Source organism: Bufo bufo, chromosome 3 (assembly GCF_905171765.1).
Source record: "Bufo bufo chromosome 3, aBufBuf1.1, whole genome shotgun sequence".
Classification (NCBI taxonomy): domain Eukaryota; kingdom Metazoa; phylum Chordata; class Amphibia; order Anura; family Bufonidae; genus Bufo; species Bufo bufo.
The window spans coordinates 464630252-464648100 of record NC_053391.1 but is presented as its reverse complement, the minus strand read 5'-3'; positions in this window follow the sequence as shown (position 1 = coordinate 464648100).

Here is a 17849-nt window from a genome sequence, read left to right as displayed (position 1 = left end):
TTATTTCAGCGCAGAATCTGTATTCATGTCATAGCAGAGAATCAGGCTTCACGTCACCCACCACTGGAACAGGCCACTGTCACACATTTAGGCCCAGGCACCCAGGCAGAGGAGAGAGGTCCCGTAACAGAGAATCTGGCCTTATGTCAACGCAGAATCAGTCTTCATGTCATAGCAGAGAATCAGGCTTCACGTCACCCACCACTGGAACAGGCCACTGTCACACATTTAGGCCCAGGCACCCAGGCAGAGGAGAGAGGTCCCGTAACAGAGAATCTGGCCTTATGTCAGCGCAGAATCTGTATTCATGTCATAGCAGAGAATCAGGCTTCACGTCACCCACCACTGGAACAGGCCACTGTCACACATTTAGGCCCAGGCACCCAGACAGAGGAGAGCGGTCCCGTAACAGAGAATCTGGCCTTATGTCAGCGCAGAATCTGTATTCATGTCATAGCAGAGAATCAGGCTTCACGTCACCCCCCACTGGAACAGGCCACTGTCACACATTTAGGCCCAGGCACCCAGGCAGAGGAGAGAGGTCCCGTAACAGAGAATCTGGCCTTATGTCAACGCAGAATCAGTCTTCATGTCATAGCAGAGAATCAGGCTTCACGTCACCCACCACTGGAACAGGCCACTGTCACACATTTAGGCCCAGGAACCCAGGCAGAGGAGAGAGGTCCCGTAACAGAGAATCTGGCCTTATGTCAGCGCAGAATCTGTATTCATGTCATAGCAGAGAATCAGGCTTCACGTCACCCACCACTGGAACAGGCCACTGTCACACATTTAGGCCCCGGCACCCAGACAGATGAGAGCGGTCCCGTAACAGAGAATCTGGCCTTATGTCAGCGCAGAATCTGTCTTCATGTCATAGCAGAGAATCAGGCTTCACGTCAGCCACCACTGGAACAGGCCACTGTCACACATTTAGGCCCAGGCACCCAGGCAGAGGAGAGAGGTCCCGTAACAGAGAATCTGGCCTTATGTCAACGCAGAATCAGTCTTCATGTCATAGCAGAGAATCAGGCTTCACGTCACCCACCACTGGAACAGGCCACTGTCACACATTTAGGCCCAGGCACCCAGGCAGAGGAGAGAGGTCCCGTAACAGAGAATCTGGCCTTATGTCAGCGCAGAATCTGTATTCATGTCATAGCAGAGAATCAGGCTTCACGTCTCCCACCACTGGAACAGGCCACTGTCACACATTTAGGCCCCGGCACCCAGACAGAGGAGAGCGGTCCCGTAACATAGAATCTGGCCTTATGTCAGCGCAGAATCTGTCTTCATGTCATAGTAGAGAATCAGGCTTCACGTCAGCCACCACTGGAACAGGCCACTGTCACACATTTAGGCCCAGGCACCCAGGCAGAGTAGAGCGGTCCCGTAACAGAGAATCTGGCCTTATGTCAGCGTAGAATCTGTATTCATGTCATAGCAGAGAATCAGGCTTCACGTCACCCACCACTGGAACAGGCCACTGTCACACATTTAGGCCCCGGCACCCAGACAGAGGAGAGGTTCATTCAACTTTGGGTTGCCCCGCAATATAATGGTAAAATGAAATTAAAAATAGTATTGAATGAGGAAGTGCCCTGGAGTAGAATAATATATTGTTAAGGGGAGGTAGTTAATATCTAATCTGCACAAGGGATGGACAGGTCCTGTGGGATCCATGCCTGGTTCATTTTTATGAACGTCAGCTTGTCCACATTGGCTGTAGACAGGGGGCTGCGTTTGTCTGTAATGACGCCCCCTGCCGTGCTGAATACACGTTCAGACAAAACGCTGGCCGCCGGGCAGGCCAGCACCTCCAAGGCATAAAAGGCTAGCTCTGGCACGTGGACAATTTGGAGACCCAGAAGTTGAATGGGGCCGAACCATCAGTCAGTACGTGGAGGGGTGTGCACAGGTACTGTTCCACCATGTTAGTGAAATGTTGCCTCCTGCTAACACGTTCCGTATCAGGTGGTGGTGCAGTTAGCTGTGGCGTGGTGACAAAACTTTTCCAAATCTCTGCCATGCTAACCCTGCCCTATGAGGAGCTGGCCGTGACACAGCTGCGTTGGCGACCTCTTGCTCCTCCTCTGCCTTCGCCTTGGGCTTCCACTGGTTCCCCTGTGACATTTGGGAATGCTCTCAGTAGCGCGTCTACCAACGTGCGCTTGCACTCGCGCATCTTCCTATCACGCTCCAGTGTAGGAAGTAAGGTGGGCACATTGTCTTTGTACCGGGGATCCAGGAGGGTAGCAACCCAGTAGTCCGCACACGTTAAAATGTGGGCAACTCTGCTGTCGTTGCGCAGGCACTGCAGCATGTAGTCGCTCATGTGTGCCAGGCTGCCCAGAGGTAAGGACAAGCTGTCCTCTGTGGGAGGCGTATCGTCATCGTCCTGTGTTTCCCCCCAGCCACGCACCAGTGATGGGCCCGAGCTGCTTTGGGTGCCACCCCGCTGTGAACATGCTTCATCCTCATCCTCCTCCACCTCCTCCTCATCCTCGTCCTCCTCGTCCTCCAGTATTGGGCCCTGTCTGGCCACATTTGTACCTGGCCTCTGGTGTTGCAAAAAACCTCCCTCTGAGTCACTTTGAAGAGACTGGCCTGAAAGTGTTAAAAATGACCCCTCTTCCTCCTCTTCCTCCTGTGCCACCTCCTCTTCCATCATCGCCCTAAGTGTTTTCTCAAGGAGACATAGAAGTGGTATTGTAACGCTGAAAACGGCGTCATCGCCACTGGCCATGTTGGTGGAGTACTCGAAACAGCGCAACAGGGCACACAGGTCTCGCATGGAGGCCCAGTCATTGGTGGTGAAGTGGGTCTGATCCGCAGTGCGACTGACCCGTGCGTGCTGCAGCTGAAACTCCACTATGGCCTGCTGCTGCTCGCACAGTCTGTCCAGCATATGCAAGGTGGAGTTCCACCTGGTGAGCACGTCGCATATGAGGCGGTGAGCGGGAAGGCCGAAGTTACGCTGTAGCGCAGACAGGCGAGCAGCGGCAGGGTGTGAACGCCGGAAGCGCGAACAGACGGCCCGCACTTTATGCAGTTGCGAATGAACTTCTGCACCACCAAATTCAGCACATGCGCCAGGCAAGGGATGTGCGTCAAACCGGCTAGTCCCAGAGCTGCAACGAGATTTCGCCCATTATCGCACACCACCAGGCCGGGCTTGAGGCTCACCGGCAGCAACCACTCGTCGGTCTGTTGTTCTATACCCCGCCACAACTCCTGTGCGGTGTGGGGCCTGTCCCCCAAACATATGAGTTTCAGAATGGCCTGCTGACGTTTACCCCGTGCTGTGCTGAAGTTGGTGGTGAAGGTGTGTGGCTGACTGGATGAGCAGGTGGAAGAAGAGGAGGAGGAAGCTGAGTAGGAGGAGGAGGAGACAGGAGGCAAAGAATGTTGCCCTGCGATCCTTGGCGGCGGAAGGACGTGCGCCAAACAGCTCTCCGCCAGGGCCCAGCCGCCACTACATTTACCCAGTGTGCAGTTAGGGAGATATAGCGTCCCTGGACGTGCTTACTGGTCCACGTATCTGTGGTTAGGTGGACCTTGCCACAGATGGCGTTGCGCAGTGCACACTTGATTTTATCGGACACTTGTTTGTGCAGGGAAGGCACGCTCTCTTGGAGAAGTAGTGGCGGCTGGGAACAACATACTGTGGGACAGCAAGTGACATGAGCTGTTTGAAGCTGTGTGTGTCCACCAGCCTAAATGACAGCATTTCATAGGCCAGTAGTTTAGAAATGCTGGCATTCAGGGCCAGGGATCGAGGGTGGCTAGGTGGGAATTTACGCTTTCTCTCAAATGTTTGTGAGATGGAGAGCTGAACGCTGCCGTGTGACATGGTTGAGATGCTTGGTGACGCAGGTGGTGGTGTTGGTGGTACATCCCATGTTTGCTGGGCGGCAGGTGCCAACGTTCCTCCAGAGGCGGAGGAAGAGGCCGAGGCGGCGGCGGCAGCAGCAGAAGATGTAGCAGGGGGAGCCTGAGTGACTTCCTTGTTTTTAAGGTGTTTACTCCACTGCAGTTCATGCTTTGCATGCAGGTGCCTGGTCATGCAGGTTGTGCTAAGGTTCAGAACGTTAATGCCTCGCTTCAGGCTCTGATGGCACAGCGTGCAAACCACTCGGGTCTTGTCATCAGCACATTGTTTGAAGAAGTGCCATGCCAGGGAACTCCTTGAAGCTGCCTTTGGGGTGCTCGGTCCCAGATGGCGGCGGTCAGTAGCAGGCGGAGTCTCTTGGCGGCGGGTGTTCTGATTTTGCCCACTGCTCCCTCTTTTGCTACGCTGTTGGCTCGGTCTCACCACTGCCTCTTCCTCCGAACTGTGAAAGTCAGTGGCACGACCTTCATTCCATGTGGGGTCTAGGACCTCATCGTCCCCTGCATCGTCTTCCACCCAGTCTTCCTCCCTGACCTCCTGTTCAGTCTGCACACTGCAGAAAGACGCAGCAGTTGGCACTTGTGTTTCGTCATCATCAGAGACGTGCTGAGGTGGTATTCCCATGTCCTCATCATCAGGAAAAATAAGTGGTTGTGCGTTAGTGCATTCTATCTCTTCCACCCCTGGGGAAGGGCTAGGTGGATGGCCTTGGGAAACCCTGGCAGCAGAGTCTTCAAACAGCATAAGAGACTGCTGCATAACTTGAGGCTCAGACAGTTTCCCTGATATGCATGGGGGTGATGTGACAGACCGATGGGCTTGGTTTTCATGCGCCATCTGTGCGCTTTCTGCAGAAGACTGGGTGGGAGATAATGTGAACGTGCTGGATGCACTGTCGGCCACCCAATTGACTAATGCCTGTACCTGCTCAGGCCTTACCATCCTTAGAACGGCATTGGGCCCCACCAAATATCGCTGTAAATTCTGCTGGCTACTGGGACCTGAGGTAGTTGGTTCACTAGGACAGGTGGCTGTGGCAGAATGGCCACGTCCTCTCCCAGCACCAGAGGGTCCACTAACACCATGTCCACGTCCGCGTCCGCGTCCCTTATTAGATGTTTTCCTCATTGTTCCCGTTCACCACAATTTTGAGAATGGCAAATTTGGGAATGCTTTTTCAACCCAGAACAAAAAGTCTGCTTTTACGGTCACTACAAATAACTTGACCAGCTAAAACTGTGCAGATTTGGTTGAATAGAGATGTGAGACCTGTTTTTTTTTGCGCTGTGTGACAGTTATAGGTTTAATCACAGAATGACACTTCTATCAGCACACTAGCGTGTGTCTTAGGTTTTTCTGAATGACACTATCAATACCTTCAATGTAAGATTTTCTTTTTGGGATAGATTTCAAGTAGGCCTCAAATACCACAAACTAGTTATTTTCAGAATGGCAAATTTGGGAATGCTTTTTCAACCCAGAACAAAAAGTCTGCTTTTACGGTCACTACAAATAACTTGACCAGCTAAAACTGTGCAGATTTGGTTGAATAGAAATGTCAGGTCTATTTTTTAGGCGCTGGGTGACAGGCTCAACTTGCTCCTGATGTAATATATGGCCAAAAAATAACCACACTGTTGATGGTTAAATGCACTTGGGTGACACAGGCTCAGCCTGCACCAGATGTAGTATACGGCCAAAAAATAACCAGACTGTTGATGGTTAAATGCACTTCTTTGACACAGGCTCAGCCTGCAGCTAATGTAGTATATGGCCAAAAAATAACCAGACTGTTGATGGTTAAATGCACTTCGGTGACACAGGCTCAGCCTGCAGCTGATGTAGGATATAGCACAAAATAACCACACTATTGATGGTTAAATACACTTGGTGATAGCTCGTGCTGGCGCACCACAAGTCACAAAATGGCCGCCGATCACCCCAAAAAAAAAAAGTGATCTAAAAACGCTCTGGGCAGCCTCAAAAAAGTGAGCAAGTCAATAATAGCACTTCAATGATCCACAGCTGCAGATCGATCACAGAATGAAGTCTTTTGGAGGAGTTAATCTGCCTAATCTCGCCCTAACATCGCAGCTGCAACCTCTCCCTATACTGATAATAGCAGAGTGACGTGCGGCGCTACGTGACTCCAGCTTAAATAGAGGCTGGGTCACATGGTGCACTGGCCAATCACAGCCATGCCAATAGTAGGCATGGCTGTGATGGCCTCTTGGGCCAAGTAGTATGACGCTTGTTGATTGGCTGCTTTGCAGCCTTTCAAAAAGCGCCATGAAAGCGCCGAACACCGAACCCGAACCCGGACTTTTACGAAAATGTTCGGGTTCGGGTCCGTGTCACGGACACCCCAAAATTCGGTACGAACCCGAACTATACAGTTCGGGTTCGCTCATCCCTAGTTCTAAGTCAGCTGTCTAAAATTAATACAAATAAATCACAGGGGCCTGATGGTATACACCCAAAGCTGTTAAAAGAGCTCAGAGGTGAACTAGCAAAACCATTAACAGATTTATTTAACCAATCACTGGCAACAGGAGTCGTCCCAGAAGTTTGGAAATTAGCAAATGTTGTGCCCATTCACAAGAAAGGTAGTAGGGAGGAATCGGGCAACTATACGCCAGTAAGTCTGACATCAATAGTGGGGAAATTAATGGAAACCATACTTAAGGAGAGGATTATGGAACATCTAAAATCCCATGGATTGAAAGATGAAAAACAGCATGGGTTTACTTCAGGGAGATCAAGTCAAACTATTCTTATTGATTTTTTTGATTGGATGACTAAAATAATAGATGGCAGAGATGCAGTAGACATCGCTTATCTAGACTTTAGTAAGGCTTTTGATACTGTCCCAAATAGAAGGCTTATCAATAAATTGCAGTCTTTGGCCTTGGACTCCCATATTGTTGAATGGATTAGGCAGTGGCTGAGGGACAGACAACAGAGGGTTGTAGTCAATGGAGTATATATGTTACCAGTGGGGTACCTCAGGAATCTGTTCAGGGACCCATATTGTTTAATATCTTTATCAGCGAAATTGCAGAAGGCCTCAATGGTAAGGTGTGTCTTTTTGCTGATGACACAAAGATTTGTAACAGGGTTGATGTTCCTGGAGGGATACACCAAATGGAAAAGGATTTAGGAAAACTAGAGGAATGGTCAAAATTCTGGCAACTAAAATGTATTGTTGATAAGTGCAAGATAATGCACCTGGGGTGTAAAAACCCAAGAGCAGAATATAAAATCAGTGATACAGTCCTAACCTCAGTATCTGAGGAAAGGGATTTAAGGGTCATTATTTCAGAAGACTTAAAGGTAGGCAGACAATGTCATAGAGCAGCAGGAAATTCTAGCAGAATGCTTGGGTGTATAGGGAGAGGAATTACCAGTAGAAAGAGGGAGGTGCTCATGCCTCTCTACAGAGCACTAGTGAGACCTCATTTGGAGTATTGTGCTCAGTACTGGAGACCATATCTCCAGAAGGATATTGATACTTTGGAGAGAGTTCAGAGAAGAGCTACTAAACTGGTACATGGATTGCAGGATAAAACTTACCAGGAAAGATTAAAGGACCTTAATATGTATAGCTTGGAAGAAAGACGAGACAGAGGGGATATTATAGAAACTTTTAAATACATAAAGGGAATCAACAAGGTAAAAGAGGAGAGAATATTTAAAAGAAAAACTGCTACAAGAGGACATCGTTTTAAATTAGAGGGGCAAAAGTTTAAAAGTAATATCAGGAAGTATTACTTTACTGAGAGAGTAGTGGATGCATGGAATAGCCTTCCTGCAGAAGTGGTAGCTGCAAATACAGTGAAGGAGTTTAAGCATGCATGGGTTAGGGATAAGGCCATCCTTCATATAAGATAGGGCCGGGGGCTATTCATAGTATTCAGTATATTGGGCAGACTAGATGGGCCAAATGGTTCTTATCTGCCGACACATTCTATGTTTCTATATTCCATTCCAGTGTCATCTCTGTTTTGGATCCACTCCTGTTTTTTTTTGCATTAGCAATACTGATGGATTACTGACCAAATGCTGACCGAGTGAAGGCAGATGCTCAACAGACAGGATCAGTTTTTTGGGGGTTATTTGTTTTTTGGACGGATCAGTTGAAGAGCAAAATAATCAGTGATGTCAACACAAATTTACTGCTGACACCCTCTCCACTCTGTCAAGGGGCTCTGCTTGTGTTTAATAGAACAGGTTCTGTAGACATCTATGTGAAATCAGCTGACGACGTGTAAAAGGAGTGCGCTTCTTCTCGGCGCTAACATCGACGTATAAGGCTGAGTTCATACTTTAGTTATTTGGTCAGTTTTGGCCCCGTGACTGCCCAAATAAGTGAAGTGTGCAGTGATTCTAAGAGCGACATCTGTCATCTGCTTGTTATACTGACTCACTGTATTATTTAACTACCACAGCAGAATCCCTATGTGTGTTACTGCAAGGCACAGTGGTCTACACCTGTTCGGCTCTCTGTAACCAGGAAATAGCCGTTTTTTAATGCAATTCTCTGCAAATAAATTCGGATCGAAGCAAAATTTTTCCCAAAATTCTGCCAACCGGCCGATTACATTTTTGAAAAATTTGCTTATCTCTAACAATGACAATGGTGTTATGATTGCTGTATTATTATTGTGGTAAAATGATTGAACACATTTACCATGCACGATTTTTCTGCGCGAGTGCAAAACATTGTATTGCGTTTTGCACTTGCGTGAGAAAAATCGTGCATGTTTGGTACCCAAACCCGAACTTCTTCACAGAAGTTTGGGCTTGGGATCGGTGTTCTGTAGATTGTATTATTTTCCCTTATAACATGGGTATAATGGAAAATAATAGCATTCTATCAGAATGCATAGTAAAATAGGGCTGGAGGGTTTAAAAAAAAAAAAATAATAATAATTAAACTCACCTTAGTCCACTTGATCGCGCAGCCCGGCTTCTCTTCTGTCTCCTTCTTTGCTGATTGCAGGAAAAGGACCTGTGGTGACGTCACTCCGGTCATCACATGGTCCATCAGATGATCCATCACAATGGTAAAAGACCATGTGATGGATCATGTGATGACCGGAGTGACGTCACCACATGTCCTTTTTCTGCAATCAGCAAAGAAGGAAGCCGGGCTGCGCGAGCAAGTGGATTATGGTGAGTTAAATTATTATTCTTTTTTTTTAACCCCTCCAGCCCTATTTTACTATGCATTCTGTATTCAGAATGCTATTATTTTCCCTTATAACCATGTTATAAGGGAAAATAATAATGATAGGGTCTCCATCCCGATCGTCTCCTAGCAACCGTGCGTGAAAATCGCACCACATCCGCACTTGCTTGCGAATGCTTGGGAATTTCACGCAACCCCATTCATTTCTATGGGGCCTGCGTTAAGTGAAAAACGCACAAAGAGGTGCATGCTGTGATTTTCACGCAATGCACAAGTGATGCGTGAAAATCACCTCTTGTGTGCACAGCCCCATAGAAATGAATGGGTCATGATTCAGTGCGGGTGCAATGCGTTAAACTCACGCATCGCATCCGCGCGGAATACCCGCCCGTGTGAAAGGGGCCTTACAGTTATAATTTGTGTTACTGATGTAAAATATATCTGCTATGGCTACCTGTTATCTTGCAGCAATTTTTTTTTTCTCCCTGTGTGTAATAAGAGCAGGTGTTGCTCTGGCAACCAGGATGTCTATATAACTCCCAGACTTGAAGGGTCAGACCATCCCTGATGAAGGAGCCCGACGGCTCAGAAACGCGTCGGATGAACTTTGATCTCTGGGAGCACCAGTAGTACTTTGCGGTGACGTCACACGCACACAGAAGATCCTGGACGCCGAATCTGTAGTCTGCTCCCTCGCACCACACAGCTACCGGCCGGAGCAGTGTGAATGCTGGTAGGTGAGCAGTGAAGACTTACTTTTCCTTACACTTCCCTACACACAGGAACGGGAATCGTGTAAGCATTCAAAGAACCTAGTTTGTTTTGCCGGCTTACACCTAAAGAAAAGGTAACTACCACCGCGGTGATTATTTCATCGCATTGTTAATTGATACTCATTTTCTATTATAGCCGAACATTTATCTAGCCATTGTACTCGATTTGTTATATTTCCACCTACCAGCGCCAGTGTAAGTTTATACCGTAAGGTAATTAACATTTAATCTATCTTGCAGCAATGTATGTGTTCAGTAACACGGCTATAACACACTAAGATATCTAATTACAAAAAGGAAATAGAAACTGTTTTTTAGAAGAAAAAAAACGGAGCAATTCCCCCCAATTGGCTGATTCAAGCTGTCTGTCAGCCTCTGAGACAATCAGGGTAAGCAATTCCCCCACGTCCTACCAGTGTCATGTGACCATCCTTCTTTTTCCTCCTTCAGGGTTTTGCCCACTAACATGAACAGTTAAATGGAATTTATGGACATGCTGTAGATAGACACTTTGAATGGATGTATGTTACACTCTATTCACACAACTATCATGGCATCCATTCTTAAAGAGGAAGCCATCAAATTTATTAAATGGATCTCAATGAATCCTGACAGTCCTAATTACTTATAATGTGGTCTGTCAGGTTTCTGTGGTGGTTCTAACTATAGACTATGCCTTTGATGGCTAACCTCCGGCACTCCAGCTGTGGTAAAACTACAACTCCCAAGATGTAGACTTGCTTGGCTGTTCTCAGAACTCCATAGAAATGCATGGAGCATGCTGGGAGTCGTAGTTTCACCACAGCTGGAGTGCCGGAGGTTGGCCATCTCTGGTCTGTGCTATTCAGGTCTTCAAAACCACCAGAACCCCAATGTGACAGAAACCAAATCCTATGTGCAGCCACAGTTCTTGCAAAACACAATTTCTGTTTTAGGCTAGCAAATCTTGTTTTATTTTTAACAGTATAAATTGTTATTGCAATTTATAACATTATTCTACCTTTAAAGAGTTTTTTGTGGAGTGATATTTTAATTTTCAATCAATAAGTTCTTAGTGTCATATAAAATGGAATTTCATTTAAAAGTCAGCTTAACTTAGTTCTTCAAACACTTCATGCCATTTTAAATAAACTCATGATATTGGTGTGTATGCATCTGTAAAATTCACAAGAGTGATATTAAGCAGATGTTAGCCTGCCTTTGTCAATCTTCTCAAAGCATGCAGGTGCTAATGTGTTATAATTATCCCTTCAGGCAGTTGTTATTTAGAATTATGGATCCCACCTAGTCAATCATAGAAGTAATTGTTAAGCTACTTACATGGTTAGTACACCAAATAATCACCAGATCAAGATTTAATATTTAACTTTTATCAATATCATAAATTATCTTTTCATTTAAAATATAACATTGTTCAGGGATTTCATTGTATAGGATTAGCAGGAAATTTAGAAGCCTCTATTAAAAACTCCTTACCTTTAATTCAGCAAGATGCAAAATAAGGCCTCATGCACACGACAGTGTTTTTTCACTGTCAGTGATTTGGCTTCAGTGGTCTGTGTCCGATTTTGCTTCAGTTGTGTTTCCTTGTGTCTTCGTTTATTTTTGTCTGACAGGGGAAAAAAAAGGAAGGTTAATGAAATGTGCAATTTTATTGCACCAAGGTCTTGTAGAAAAAAACGGACACGGACGCGGACGAAATACCAGTTGTGCATCCGTTTTTTGACGGACCCATTGACTTGAATGGGTCCGTCCTCCGTTTTCCACTGACAAGAATAGGACAGGTTATATTTTTTTGACGGACTGGAATTACGGATCACGGACGCGGAGAAAAAACTGAGGACTATCAGTTTTTTTTCACAGCTCCATAGAAATGAATGGGACCTCCGCTAAACTGTGAAAAATGACGGAACGGACGCGGATGCACACAACGGTCGTGTGCATGAGGCCTAATATGTGGTAAAAAGGGAGAATTAAAAGTAAGAAAAAGTATTAATAGAATTTGCATTAAAATTAATTCCCTTTTACTTAACAAAATTTAACAAATCGTTCAGAGGATAAAAAAAAAGATTCCTTAGTGGTTAATCTTTTTGTCTTCTTTTTACTGGCTAAGATAGTACAGATATATAATTTTCAATTTAACCTCCTAACAGTGACATTAACATTGGAAAAACCCTCCCAAAAATGTCACTTTTTTATTGTAGATTTTTAATGTACACTGCTCAAAAAAATAAAGGGAACACAAAAATAACACATCCTAGATCTGAATTAATTAAATATTCTTCTGAAATACTTTGTTCTTTACATAGTTGAATGTGCTGACAACAAAATCACACAAAAATAAAAAATGGAAATCAAATTTTTTAACCCATGGAGGTCTGGATTTGGAGTCACCCTCAAAATTAAAGTGGAAAAACACACTACAGGCTGATCCAACTTTGATGTAATGTCCTTAAAACAAGTCAAAATGAGGCTCAGTAGTGTGTGTGGCCTCCACGTGCCTGTATGACCTCCCTACAACGCCTGTGCATGCTCCTGATGAGGTGGCGGACGGTCTCCTGAGGGATCTCCTCCCAGACCTGGACTAAAGCATCTGCCAACTCCTGGACAGTCTGTGGTGCAACGTGACGTTGGTGGATAGAGCGAGACGTGATGTCCCAGATGTGCTCAATTGGATACAGGTCTGGGGAACGGGCGGGCCAGTCCATAGCATCAATGCCTTCGTCTTGCAGGAACTGCTGACACACTCCAGCCACATGAGGTCTAGCATTCTCTTGCATTAGGAGGAACCCAGGGCCAACCACACCAGCATATGGTCTCACAAGGGGTCTGAGGATCTCATCTCGGTACCTAATGGCAGTCAGGCTACCTCTGGCGAGCACATGGAGGGCTGTGCGGCCCTCCAAATAAATGCCACCCCACACCATTACTGACCCAATGCCAAACCGGTCATGCTGGAGGATGTTGCAATCAGTAGAACGTTTTCCACGGCGTCTCCAGACTCTGTCACGTCTGTCACGTGCTCAGTGTGAACCTGCTTTCATCTGTGAAGAGCACAGGGCGCCAGTGGCGAATTTGCCAATCTTGGTGTTTTCTGGCAAATGCCAAACGTCCTGCACGGTGTTGGGCTGTAAGCACAACCCCCACCTGTGGACGTCGGGCCCTCATATCACCCTCATGTAGTCTGTTTCTGACCGTTTGAGCAGACACATGCACATTTGTGGCCTGCTGGAGGTCATTTTGCAGGGCTCTGGCAGTGCTCCTCCTGTTCCTCCTTGCACAAAGGCGGAGGTAACGGTCCTGCTGCTGGGTTGTTGCCCTCCTACGGCCTCCTCCTCGTCTCCTGATGTACTGGCCTGTCTCCTGGTAGCGCCTCCATGCTCTGGACACTACGCTGACAGACACAGCAAACCTTCTTGCCACAGCTCGCATTGATGTGCCATCCTGGATAAGCTGCACTACCTGAGCCACTTGTGTGGGTTGTAGACTCCGTGTCATGCTACCACTAAAGTGAAAGCATCGGCAGCATTCGAAAGTGACCAAAACATCAGCCAGGAAGCATAGGAACTGAGAAGTGGTCAGGTCACCACCTGCAGAACCACTCCTTTATTGGGGGTGTCTTGCTAATTGCCTATAATTTCCACCTGTTGTCTATCCCATTTGCACAACAGCATGTGAAATTGATTGTCATTCAGTGTTGCTTCCTAAGTGGACAGTTTGATTTCACACAAGTGTGATTGACTTGGAGTTACATTGTGTTGTTTAAGTGTTCCCTTTATTTTTTGGAGCAGTGTATGTCTGCAGTAAATCTCGTTTGCGCCCAAATCAGGGGACACAATTGCATATTTTTTTTAAATCTTTAATTTTTTTTATTGACTTTTCAAAAATAAGAATGACAATACATTATCCAAAAACAAAGAAAAAATGGAATAAACAAAAACAGTACAACCATGCAAGGTTCTAGAATAATAAGCATGCAAAACAAACATGCAAATTCCCAATAGTGGTGAGCAAAGTTCATGCGACTAATGCATATTTCGAGGAAGTCCAGGCGTCCTAAATCTTCAAAAATTTTGGAACAGTAGAGGTCACATGGTCCATTGTTTTCTCATATAGAAAGGTAGTATGTACCTTATGGAGGATCTCCTTCTCAGAAGAATTTTTATTTTTATTTTTTATTGAATGAAATCTTCAATGCAGATTTAGGAGGTTGGATATTCCTCCTAGAGATATCATGTAATAAACATAACAAATACGAGGATTTAAACAATGAGTCTCTGTTGTGTTTCTGTGTAAAGTAGAAACTGGAAGAGTCCATTACACACGTTAGGCACTGACAATTGAGCTTGGACTGAGAGGATTGGTGAAGAACTTCATGGATGCTTGTTCTGTAGAGGGTGGTCTGGGGCGGGTCGGGCGCAGGTCCTTGTCGTTGTAGGTTAGAAAATTGTATTAGAAAGTGATCTACTAGTTTTCTGTGTGAATCATTGTTCTCTGAAGACTTCCCATTTATGCCAGATTTTGATGAACTTATGGTTTGCCCGCATTTCCCATGAAGAGATTTCTTTAAACCTGTAAATCTGGTATACTTTAAGGGACCATTGTTCAATTGATGGAGTGTCTACAGAGATACAATATTTCAGTATCAAAATCCTAGCTGCCATTATCAAGTGTCTAAACAGCTGTAATTCAGGACTCTTATAGGTAGGAGGGTAAAGGTTTAGAAGGGCGGACTCGGGAGATGGTTGGAATGAACTCCCGCAAATTTGGTTGCATTTTTGGAAGATTTGTGCCCACCATTGGTTGATACATGGGCATGACCACCAGATATGGAGGTAGGTGCCTCTCTCTTTCAGGCATCTCCAACAGGTATCGGAGGCAGAAGTCGAGAACCTATAGGTTTTGTCAGGGGTTTTGTACCATCTTGTGATGATCTTGTAACCATTTTCTTGTAGCCTTATGCATTTGGAGGATTTGTGGGGGGAGGAGAGGATGAGTTTTATTTCTGAGTTGGTGTAAGTGACATCTATATCTTTTTCCCAATGTCTGATAAAAGCTGGGGTGACTCTGGTTGGAGGGATTCTAAGTCTTTTGTAAATTTGTGAAATGGGTTTCGGGGGGTTTTGGTGGTTACTAATTAGGCTTTCAAACCATACTTGGGGCCTATAGAGGTCACTTAAACTGACATTTTGGGAGAGATAGGCTCTCAAAAAATACAGACAGTTGGTATGGGGGTAGTGGATCTCTAGTTTTTGTTTAATGTTTTCCAGGAGCTTGGGAGTCCTGGAAAAATACATGTATCACCGTAGTGGAGTGTCTTATTTTGATAGGAAGGCTGTCGTATAAAGCTTTTGGGGCTGAGTGGAGGACGTCTCTAATTTGCAATAGTGGGGAGGGGAAGGGAATTTAGTACTGTGTTTTTTTAAACCAATCCCAAACGGAGAGAGTGGCTTTAATAAGAGGAGTGGTGAGGGGGGGGGGGGGGCAGGTTAGTAGTTTTGTAGTTTTGGATACCAGGAGTTAGGCTCTGAAAGAGGTGCCCAACATTGATTGTTCCATAGGGACCCATGATTTACTTTGTGGAGCTCTCAACCAGTCCACCGCTCTAGCAAGGAGAATTGCTTTACCGTAGCGTTCGGGGTCTGGTAGGGCTATCCCACCCAGGTTTTTGGGGCAGCTCAAGGTGTCGTATGAGAGACGGGCTTTCTTTTTGTTCCAGATGAAAGATCTGAAGATAGATCTAAGGGAATTGTAGTATATTTTAGGGATTGGGATAGGAAAGACTTGTTGGAGGTAGGTTAGTTTTGGTAATATCAGGGAAGTTAGGATATTTTTCCTTCCAAACCACGAGCGGATAGGGAGGTCTAGATTATTTAATGGCTCTGTAATATTTTTCACAAGGGGTGTATAGTTAAGAGAGAAATGTTGATTTGGGTCAGGGCTAATTTGCAGGTCTCTAGGTGTTGGAAAAACTTTGGGAGAGCGGTATCTGGGTTAGTAATTATAACAAGCAGATCGTCCGCAAATGCAGCTGTTTTATGATCCTGGTCCCCAAGAGCTAGCCCTTTAATCTCTTTGTTGGTTCTTATTGACTGAAGAAGAGGCTCCAGTGTTAGCACAATTAAAAAGGGGGATAAGGGGCAGCCCTGACGGGTTCCGTTTTTTATAAGGAAGGCGTCTGAAATTTGGTTGTTAACCGAGATGGAAGCAGATGCATTGAAGTACATTGCGTCGATCGCTGAGAGACATGCATTTGGGAAGTTTTGAGTTATTAGTACATGCTTCATAAAGGACCATTTCACTCTATCGAAGGCCTTCTCAGCATCTGTGCTGAAAAGGATAAAGGGAATGTGCTTGCGTTTTGCATAATATATAATGTTTAAGACTCTGGTTGTATTATCTTTCCCCTCTCTTCCCTTCACAAAACCTTCTTGGTCTCTGTGAATCAGGAGGGGCAAGAGTTTTGCTAGCCTATTGGCCAGAAGCTTGGCCAAGTGTTTAAGGTTCATGTTGAGAAGTGAAATATGTCTATAATTTTGGCATAGCGAATGGTCCTTGCCTTCCTTTGGGATGAATGTTATGTAGGCTTTGGTCATATCACTAGATAGGGAGGTTTCTTCAAGTGTGAAGTTGTATACCTTGAGTAAATGGGGGCTTAAAATATAAAAAAATGTGGAATAGTAGGGGGTTGGGAGGCCATCGGGGCCTGGGCTTTTCCCTTTGGGGGATTGTTGAATGGCTACTAAGAGTTCTTCAGAGGTAAATGGGAAAGCTAGGCTTTGTCTGTCGTAGTGATGAGCGGCAGGGGCAATATTTGAATTCACAATATTTCACGAATATTTGGGCGAATATTCGCCATATATTTGAGAATTCGCGAATTCAGGATCTCCAGGCATTATTTTCTTGATTGCGAAAGTTCGCATAAAATTGGTATTTTAAAAAAAATCTAATATTCGGGATTCCGAATATATTTTGCGATATTCTAAATATTCGCGAATTCTCAAAGTGCCGATATTCGCGATTAAAATTCGCAATTCAAATATTTGTGATCAACACTAGTCTGTCGGCGTCAGATAGGGAGGGGAGGTTTAATTTGTTTAGGTACTCTTCAAGGGGAGTCTTGGATTGGTCAGTGGTTGGATTCGGGTCTGTAGGATCTATATTATACAAGGATTCATAGATGCTTCTGAAATGTTTGGCTATTTGTTGGAGATCACAAGTTTGGGGGCCTGCGGGGTCTTTGAGTTTGTGGACATAATTATTTAATCTTCTCTTCTTTATTCTTTGCATCACAAATTTAAAAGCTTTGTTGCCATCTGCGTAGATTTTGTATTGAGAGTGAAGGTAATACTTTGCTGATATTGAGTTGCGGAGGTTTTTGAAAGTAGTCCTATATGAGGCTAATTTGGTCAAGTGTAGCTGTAGTAATGATTGTTTGTGTAGTTTTTCAAGAAGTATAATATTATTATGTAGGTCTTCGATTTGTTTGGTTCTTTCCTTTTTAATGTGGGATCCCATGCTAATCAGGTGGCCTCTTATGAAGGCTTTGTGGGCGTCGCACAGGGTTTGGGGATAGATGTCAGAGGTGTCGTTGAGAGTGAAGTAGTCAGACAATAATTGTTGTAGGTGGGATTTGGTGTCAGGTAAGCCCAAAAGTTGTTCATTTAAGCGCCAGGTCTTATAGGTGCGTTGTTGTTTGGGGCTAGTTAAGGAAAGGTAAACTGGAGAGTGGTCTGAGAGTAGGATTGTCCTGACGTCCGCCCCCGAACACAGATGGAGGTGTTCCTTTGAGATGAATAAGTAATCCAGTCGCTGGTATGAACCATGGACTGGAGAAAAGGAGTAATTAATTGTGTCTGGATGCAAAGTCCTCCATGCATCAACCAGAAGGGGCTTTCCAGAATTTAGAGATGAGGGAGCTTAGTGCTCTCTGAGAGTGGGAGTATTTGTGTGACGAAGAGTCAAGTAAAGGGTTAATGACCAAGTTAAGGTC